Source organism: Ostrea edulis, chromosome 7, assembly GCF_947568905.1.
Source record: "Ostrea edulis chromosome 7, xbOstEdul1.1, whole genome shotgun sequence".
Classification (NCBI taxonomy): domain Eukaryota; kingdom Metazoa; phylum Mollusca; class Bivalvia; order Ostreida; family Ostreidae; genus Ostrea; species Ostrea edulis.
Window position 1 is genome coordinate 48,795,212 of NC_079170.1, and position 8,387 is coordinate 48,803,598.

The following is an 8,387-nucleotide window of genomic DNA, read 5'->3' on the forward strand; positions in this document are numbered from 1 at the left end:
CGGAAAAATAAATTACCACGTCTCTCTTCAATCATTTCTAATAACCATTATCTGAAAGTTACGGTAATGAAATTGTGGTTCCTTTTATTACATAGCTCATCTATAGTGCAAACCGCGGCCATCAGCTCGCCTTAGGAAACACCCTGCGCAACTGATATTATGGTGGAAACCGAATACTCTACGTCAGATTTCGCTTGGAATGGGCAGTGATTGTTTACTTCTCTGATCGTCGCTGCCGAAAACGTCACTGCTTACTGGATAATACGTTAACACAGGAAATGTACATTTAGATCGCTGGATAATAATATCTATACATCTATATCGCTGGTTGAACGTGCGTGATGAGAGAACAAAACAACATTGTTTTCTTGTACGAGATAAAAATAAAAATGGAATTCAGAATGATAAGACACCAGGTCCACTAAATACCACATAGAGAACGTTCTCGATTGTTAATCGTGACCCCTTGAGACATTTTTCAGAGCAGATAGTAAAATCTTGTTGGAAGCCAGTCGTGACACTACTGTTGGTACGCTTTCTGTCCCTGAACATGATGAATCATTAGTAACTTTTAAAGATGGACGTACGATACAAAATTTGGACTGTGTATACATGTATATAGCAAAGACCTACCCCCTTTTTTCCAGAGGTGGTTCTAATGATTCACTGTATTTTGATGATCTAATTGTAGATAAATAATAGTAATTTTGCGATATGAGACTTAGATCTAAAATGAGGTCGACCAAGACCACTTTTCATGGCCCTGAAACTCGTATTGCCAGTTTTTAAACCATTAGGGCTGTAAAATAGCAATCACACACTTTTAGGGGGTCTAAATGTTGATAATTGATTTACCTATACTAATCTATATTCTTCCCAAATTGTACATTAGAATACTTGTATTACATGTAGAAACATAACGCTCTTCTCGATCACGAAATACTTTAAGAATAATTGTTCTGCAAACCATGAAAATTTTACTGTAAAAATAATGCTTTTTATCATCTAGGAAGACTGAGTAATTTTCTGAGCTGCAATGTACATGTGAATACTACCGAACGATTTCGTATTTTATACACGTATCTTTCTGACCGCGTAATATAAAATCCCTGAACAGACTAAAACTTACTCTACAAGAGAACGCCTGCATAATAATGTGATAAATTTATGTCTCTGTGGTTGTTAATATTTTAAAGAATTTTCCAATTTGCATCTATGTAAAAATTTTAAACCCTGCTTGTAGTTCCGCGATTGTCCCAGAATCAAGTAGTATACAAATTCAAAATCTGACAAAACTTGAAACATTTACACAAGGATACTTTGTGTTTAGTTTAAATGAAATTAGCTTAGTGATTTAGGATATATAAAAAGAGTGTGAAAAGCTAATGGACAATCGGTCCGAAGATCACCCGAAAAGAAATTAAAGAATAATGAAATAAATTCCTGATAATGACCAACACATGGACTGTTTTAAATATTGATTGTGTATGGTACACCTTTATCTACAAAAATTCTTCACATTACCCTTAAGTGTTCCTTTGTTTTGTATCTTAGAGAGCAATTCTAAATGTAACTGGTTTCATTAGACAAAGTCTGTAACGATAAAATGATAGTGCTCAGATATCATGACAAATTACAAACAGAACTCCTTAATCAGATAAAAAAAAGATCCGAGGTTAGAACTTGCCTGTTTGTAATTGGCCCCGTGTTGTGCAGTGCACGTACTGAAATGCGAAGATTTGTCCGGCATGTCCTTTAATACAGAATTCTTTTTAAAAGAAATAATCCATAAAATCTTCAAATTAGAGAACAAGAATATAATTGTATTATTGGTTTTTATTTTTATTTTCAATGGTTCTTACTTTTTTGTCAAATTTGATAAATGAAATCAATACTGAATTCACCATTCAGATCATTTTAATTTAAAACGAATCTGGTTTCTTTTTGTGTTACTATACTAGCAGTGTAGAACATCTGTGTATTGTTTAGTAATAAATACTGCGTGTGGAGCACACAGTCCTGTGACACACGTGCTGAATTCGGCTTAGAAAACTGTGAACTTTTCTGTATAATTTTATGTACATTGTACACTGCAGGGACTGACACTAATTTTAATACCAACCTGTCCCTTCGGACAAGTTAACATGAAATTTAGGTTGTCCGAATGGAAAATGTACTTGTCCGAAACTGACCAACAAAAAACTGTAATGTATATGCATTGCATTCTCATGAGTGTTTTTTTTTTATTAATAGTGTTACCCTGGTTTTCTTGTGATCTCCATGTGAAATCATTAATTAATAATAATGTATTGAATGGTTTCAAAACTCCTGTCACTCAGACAGCAATCTATGTATATACATTTTTACCTTAATGTTTGCAGGCAGAACACTTAGTTACAGACAGAAGTTGAGCCATATTTATGTACTTCCAGATCTGCAGCAAATTGCACAGTGACTTATTGTATTTTTGTGTCTAATAAAAATTATTTTTGTGTCTAATAAAAAAATAAAAATAGTACCAGTAGACTTTTATATTGACTTATTTTATGTCATTTCTTACGTCGTAATATGTTTTATTTAAGACTATAATGGATCAAATAATCAGAGAATATTCCCCTTAAATTCTTTTTAATAAAGTATTATTTGATAACCTATTGATAATTTTTCATTTTGGACATGTTTTTCGTAAAAATTATTCAATTTTAACTTCGGAAAAAGTGTTCTATATCTGTTTGTTCACTTCCAAGAATCACGCGACAACAGAGACATCTGATTGGCGCGATTAAAATACACCGTGAAGTTGATTGGTCGATATTAATGAACAATCTAAATTTAGATCAGGGAAAACCAGAAAAACGCCATATTGATTATCAGATTATTTCTATCGACGAGATGTACTTCAAAAACTTTAAGGACTCTTTTCACGTAGAATTTATTAAAATTTCACGGATACCCTTCATTTATTTTTGGTTGTCCCATCGGACAGGAAAACTACAGAACTTAGTTGTCCGACCACCGTTTTAAGTTGTCCCGGACAATCGGACAGCCGTTAGTGTCAGTCCCTGCACTGTACATACATACATACATACATGTACCTATTCGTCTGGGCGGTGTTGAATTCCTCTGAAAGGTGTACAAGTGTGTATTGGTCATAAGGAAGTGTATACAATACAAAACGAATCAATGCTATGTGATACAATATGATTCACTCTATACAATATAATATAGTAAATACTATATAATTCAATGTAATTAATACTGTACACTACAGTACGATAAATGCAATACAATATAATACATACTATACAAGAAAATTCAATACAGAACTTATATAAGCGCTCTGATAACTTTAAACGATTTTTGAAGCGCTTAACATTTGAAAGGAAATGAAATATTAATTTGTGTAAATCAATTAACCACACAAACATTTGGTATCATGTGTAAAAACAATAAGAAGCATTGCTGAATATATGTATTAAAAAGGGGGTTTGGACGCGGTAACAATATCTAAAAGTACTTTTGAGACGATTGTGAGTTATTTTAAAAAAGTTTTAACTTTGAAATGTAAATATTTAATGATTTCAAACATGGTGATGGACTTGAAAAACGCAATTATTTAGTGGATAATTTTCTGTGTTATTCATTGAAAAAGAATCTATGATATATAATATCTTATGACAAAAGTCTATCATTCATTGATTTTAAACCCTGAGAGACAACAAATGAAGTTTAACTCAAGAGAGGACTGCGTAAAAAATGTAGTTTGTCCACCATTAGCGTTGATAACGACACGTAGGCGACGTGTCAATGACTGATGGACACTCCGAATGGTTCTCCCACTCTTCCAACAATCTTGTGAATTCTGGGGCTGAGGTTAGCCGCTGCGCACTCGCCTACCTAGCTCGTCCTACAAACGTTCAATCCCGAGAAATAGCGAGGCAATCAAGAACGTTGATCATAGATGCCGTTCGTTTGAAAGAATCTCTGAGTCAACCTTGTCGTGTAAAATTATAAGTTACTATAGAAACCTATATATGAGGTACATGTAGTTATTAGTCAGCCCTCGGGCTGACTAGTTATCATACGAAGAACTTCAAATGCGCTTGCGCTCTTTGGAATTGTAGGCATTGGGGTGATCTTGAAGTAGGTCATTCTTGATCACTTCGTAACTGTAAAGCGATCTTGAAGTAGGTCATTCTTGATCACTTCGTAACAGTAAAAAAGAATTCTGTGATCTGTGTGCATTGATTTGCAAATATAAATATGTTGTCTACAACAGATATCTGTATTTTCAGTTAAAATAAGACAGTCTTACAAAACGGACACATTATTTTCCTCGCTCAATAAAAAACAAAACTGGTTTAAATTAAACTGGTTCCCACTTTACGAATTAAAGAATTCCGTTTTATTGATTTTACGATTAGAATTTATTCTTTACACCATAATCATATCTGTTATATCAGTAAAAATAAGAACATTGTACTAAATGGAAAAGTAATTGCATAGAAACCTTCAACGTAAACTGGCAGCGTTGTAGGTTCTTAAGCAAACTGGTAAATTTTAACTGGTTCGCAGTTCTTACCTGTGTTTTACGCAGCGAAGCAGATAAATGTAAATAAGATCCCTGTATATGATGCTTGGCCCCTGAAACTATTTCGTTGAGTAATGATATTAGTTTTATCTTTACGTTCATATGTACATTTACAGCGAAACATTGGTGTATTCTAGATTTAAAAGCATTTTATCAATCAAGGCACCTGTACGGACGATCCATTTTTACACCTTTTTTCTTAAATATCTCATGATTTTTAAAGTTATGCACTTTAAAAACTTGCCAGAATTTGTATTTCAGATGGCCGGTCCAGAAATGCAGGTTATCTTAACTATTAAAATAAAAGCTGAAAAGATTATTTCTTAAAAAAAAAAATTAATAACGTTTGCTAATGCTGAAATACATTCCAACAGGGATAAAAATGCAGTGGCTGACCCTCTAAGCTTTTTTTTCAAAAGCTAAACTTGTATACAAGTTACTTTGTGTGAGGCGAACTATATGCACCATGTATGAGGTATCTATTTCATGTTCGGAAATTATTGCTTCAATATGCAGGTTTAAGTAGATTTAATCAAGTTTACCATTTCTGAAAATATTGCGTACAACTGACTAATAATCAACTGATGATGCCACATTTGCACGTAATCAATCAAAATGAAATAGTTCATCATTATCAGTACTATCATACGTGCGTTAGTTTTATGGATTACATGCATCAACAGGGTACTGACTAAAATCCGGTCTCGGTCCCGGTCTTCGGTCTCGGTCCCGTGACTAAAACCCGGTCTTCGGTCCCGGTCCCAGATACTTTTATTCAATAAAAACAGAATATATCAGGATATTTGAGCCCCATTTCTCAATAACTTAGGTATGACAGCTCATTCCTGCATTCTGATAGTTAATTGATCATATTATTTTCTTCTTTCGTAAAATAATATGTTATGGCTAAGGTTAAAGATTTTCAAAAGTAGGTCAAATTTGAAAGGTGAAGAATTGCATGTAAAGAAAGGTCTTGTCACAAGGAGTACACATGTGAAATATGAAAACCCTATCAACATGCATTCAAAAGTTATGCCGAAGGTTCAAGTTTTTGCTGCATGACAAACAGGCGGATGGACCAAAAACTATATAAATCCGCCCGAATATTCGATTACGGGGGCATAAAAATGAAATTGAACCTTTGCTTTTCAAAAGCATCATTCTTGTATTCAGAGTCTTTCTGGAAGGGGTGGGGGTTTTGACAAGAGTTGCACGTCAATTTTGTTTCGCTATCAATAATAATTATTCATGTTTCAATAATTATAATAAAATTTAAGGACAATATTTGTTTTGTTTTTTCCATTTCACTATGAACATAATTTTTTTAAGTACTTCATACATCGTACATTCTGGTCTCATATTTTGCACGTGCACTCTACTTTGTATTATTCTAATATTTACAGAGAGAGAGAGAGAGAGAGAGAGAGAGAGAGAGAGAGAGAGAGAGAGAGAGAGAGAGAGAGCAGTCAGCCGTATATACATATACAGAGACACGGTTCGGAATACACGAACATTGAATTTGAAAATTTTATCAATCGTGTGGTCAGGTGTTTGACCTAACTAAAAAAAATGAATGAATTTTGTAAAAACTACATCCAACAGTAAATTACAAACAAATACACCAGGATAAGTACATATATATTATTTCTCTTCTACATCCATCTCTTTTTATAAAAATGTAATGTAACGCGTTCATTTGGGAGAGAAAAAATCACGTAGTTGAGTTCGATTTTGACCAAAAAAAGAGAGGAAAATTGGAATAAAACACAAACATACAATAAATCAGAAACATACATGTGCATACAAAGGAATGTCATTGAATATCACACCCTTATCTTTTTTTAATTAAAAAGTAGATTGAAGCGGCTGTTTAGGAAATATATTGAGACCGGGACCGGTTTTTAGCACTGTTTTTACTTCTCGGTCCCACCGGTCCCGGAGTTTTCACATCCTATTTTACGAAAGACGACAATAATATGATCAATCAACTATCAGAATACAGGCATGCTATGTCATATCTAAATTAATGAGAAATTGGGGCTGAAATATTGTGATATATTCTGTTTTTATCGAATAAAAGTATCTGGGACCGGGACCGAAGACCGGGTTTTAGTCACGGGACCGAGACCGAAGACCGGGACCGAGACCGGGTTTTAGTCAGCACCCACCAACAGGGTCAATTTAGAGCCAACCGTTATTTCGAGCACTAGTTCCAAAGAAGGTGTTTCACGTCTCATGCTAATTGTCCTAAAAGTGTTGCACGAAAGATCGATAATGGCTAATGACGCATGCATTTCGAATGATGTTGAACTATATTAATGCTTATTAATATCCCATATTTTGCTTTGTGGTCAGAGTTATGTACAGTTGCCAACTGTTGGTTGCAGAAAATAATACATACGAGTATAAGAGCTTTTAGACTGTAGTAGTATAGAATATCAAATAATTGATACACTCGTAACTAGGGTTGGGACGATTCAGGGTTAGCTCGATTCGGTTCGGTTTCGATTCAGAACAGCACGGTTCGGTTATTTTCGATTCGGTTCATGTTAGGTCCAATTTATCTAATGACACCACAAAAATTAACAATTTTAATGAGTAGCATATTTGATTTGATTTTATTCAAGTTATATAACTATATGTCGTCATTTGTAAACATCATATCTATTCATAATGACATTTTATAACTTTGATAGAAAAAAGAAAACACTGACAGTCTATCAAAATTTGTTATATCAATGTGCTACATAAGTTTTGGATTATTAAACAAATCTATAGTGAATCTAAAATGTATATGATATTGCTTTCATTGATATGCAAAAATTCAATAATTCTATCAATTGAGAGTCTTTGAAAATCTCTCCTTTATTGATTTACTTCTCTCATATTAACTGTCAAATCTGTTTCATTACCTACGATGTTGATTTCATTCCACCACTGACAAAAATGCTTTATGTCATGTAAAGATAAACTGCAATGATCTTACGGACCATATTCTGTTGGTATATGAGTGGTGAAAATGCTAACTCTCAACACAGTAGTGATTTAAATCTCTGTTGCATAAAAATCCACATGTTTTCAACATCACTCGGACGCCATATTTGTTGTTTTGGTGTAAGTAAAATCTAAACCGAACCGAACCGAAATCCGGAATTTGTAATCGGTGCATCGAATCGAATGGTATGAATTTTCGGTGCACCGCACAGCCCTACTCGTAACATGTAACCGTAAACATTGTATCTGATACTCAGAAGAAAAACAAGACAATTTCATTTTCACGGTTTCAAAAATTATGTTTAGACTATATGTATGATGTATTTACACATAAAATGTATTAGGCTTGCCCTTAGTACTGGGGAATCTTACAGGTATTTAAATGACAAATACTAAATAAGAGTATAAATATGGATGGAAGTCAGTTCTACGTCACGAGTGCTGGTACGGAGATCCGATTAGGGAAATTCCCGCTTCGGTGCAACCCCCTCTTTATTACAGCTCACACGACACTGCTCAGAAAAATATCCGAGTCGATGTGTCAGAGAACACTTAGGGGATTCAAATCATCGCCTCGAAAGTGTGCGACACCTCAAGGTCAAAAGTGTGCGATAACTCAAGGTCAAAAGTGTGTGACACCTCAAGGTCAAAAGTGTGCGACACCCCAAGGTTAAAAGTGTGCGACACCTTAAGGTCAGATCAATTTGGAAATGACACTTCCTACCCTACTTAGGGTTACGTTGATATCATTAATTCATGGATAAGCGAATTATGTGGTTTCGCAAAAATATTAGTTATTGCT